At 47.4% G+C, this 1,782-nt stretch overlaps 1 non-coding gene across 1 annotated transcript; it reads left to right on the forward strand.

The window, feature by feature from the left end:
• The first annotated feature begins 1,275 nt into the window (after window positions 1-1,275).
• Window positions 1,276-1,394, forward strand: LOC112481333. Its single transcript, XR_003046872.1, has one exon. It is a non-coding gene; the product is annotated as a 5S ribosomal RNA (ribosomal RNA).
• The last annotated feature ends 388 nt before the right edge of the window (window positions 1,395-1,782 follow it).

The raw sequence follows: 1,782 nt of genomic DNA on the forward strand, positions 1-1,782 counted from the left end.
ATTCCTATTTGCATTCATTCATTCATTCATTCATTCATTCCACGTTGACTGCTCCAAGCCAGGCACTAGATTAAGTACTAATTTTAAAAGTAATACTACGTGCTTCCTACGTGGGAAACGTTCATGAGAGTTTACATGTTATGTCTTTGACCTCACAATAACCCCACGAGGAAGAGGACACCATGTTACAGATGCTGAAGGACAAGTTCCATGTCCACCATCCCGGCCGGCACAGGGACCGGCGTGAAGCCAGCAGCCCTGGGCGCAGCCCCCTGGGCCGCGCCACTAGGCCGGACCGCCATGGCCTCTCTTATCTTAGAGATAATTCCGCAGATGGACAAAGCCAAATCTGTGTTCACTCGTAACAGTTTTAGGATCTTGTGACGAACTCTCGTGTCCAGTTCTCGTTCCGTTTGTCGTTGTTTCGCACGTGTTAAGTCACGTTGCATCCTCTGACTCGCACCGTTCGCGTCAACCAGGTTGGCCTCTGTCACTAACCAGGAAGCTTTGTTAGTCTCCTGTCCCCAAAATGTGTGTGACATGTTTGTGCAGGGACACCTGCTAACTGGGGAACAGAGAATCTCTCTGAAAATCTTTCCTTCTGAACTGTTTTTTAAAAGATTTGAACTGATTTTTAAAAATACATAAAATAGGAAAAAGCACAAGCAGTGGGAGGGATCAGTCGGGAAAAACAAGAGTAGAAAAATAATGAAATCAGGGGCACGACACGCTCCCCCGGGTGACGATAAGCGGGTGCGGCTGCTCGTCTCTGGTGCTGTTAGAGCTGCCGACTTTCCCTCTGAGCATCTTAGCAGCCAAATCGAAGAGAGAAACAGCATCTCGACAAGATCTGCGCTTTCTATGAAAGGAGACCTGCGTTCTTTTACAGAAAAACATTATGTCCTAGTACTGATATCTTAGTGAAAGCTCTCCTACAATGTCTCAAAAAGAAGAGACTGTAGAACGTAATGGACTATATTCCAAACAATATTTTTACCAAACAAAAATATTCCCTGTTCCTCGCTGTAGTCTGGAGGCAAAACTATCAACCTACAATGTAGTAAGACTTTACATCGGCTACCTTATATGCGAAGTGGGGAAACGCAAAGTCACAATTGTTTTAATAGTGTATTTGTTTAGACAAACGCAGTTTTTTTTTCTTAATATGCAAGTTCACCCTTGCCATACAGTTGCTGATGTAATAAATATCACAAAGTTACATGTCAGTTTATTACATTGTTTTAACATAGGTATAGGCTTTAGAAATGTAACTTAGCCTACAGCCACGCCACCCTGAACATGCCCGATCCCGTCTGAGCTCGGAAGCTAAGCAGAGTTGGGCCTGGTTAGTACTTGGATGGGAGACCACCTAGGAAGACCAGGTGCTGTAGGCATTAAAAAAAAGTTAAAAAAAAAAATGTAACCCAAATTGTACTGCCACTCTTGGAGTGAGGGTCATCCCTAAAACCATTCTTCCATTACTCTTCGATTTAAAAACTTATTTTGTAGACTGTCGCAGGTATGGCCAAGCCTCGCATCCACACCCCAGCTGACAGATGCGTCCACACTGTCTCTGCGGGCGCCCAACTGCGGTGTGAGGGGCCCCAAGGAAGGGGCCATCGGGGTGCAGCCCGTGGGGCACCCCTTCACCCTGGAAACCGCGGCCAGCGGCCTTGGCCCCTGCAGCCCGCGGGGCCTCAGCGCGGCCTCAGAACTTTCTGGAGTGCACTGGCCATTCTACTTCCCCGGCCACCCCCCAACCCCCACCTTCCCCCCACTCTT

Source organism: Pteropus alecto, unplaced genomic scaffold (assembly GCF_000325575.1).
Source record: "Pteropus alecto unplaced genomic scaffold, ASM32557v1 scaffold14, whole genome shotgun sequence".
Classification (NCBI taxonomy): domain Eukaryota; kingdom Metazoa; phylum Chordata; class Mammalia; order Chiroptera; family Pteropodidae; genus Pteropus; species Pteropus alecto.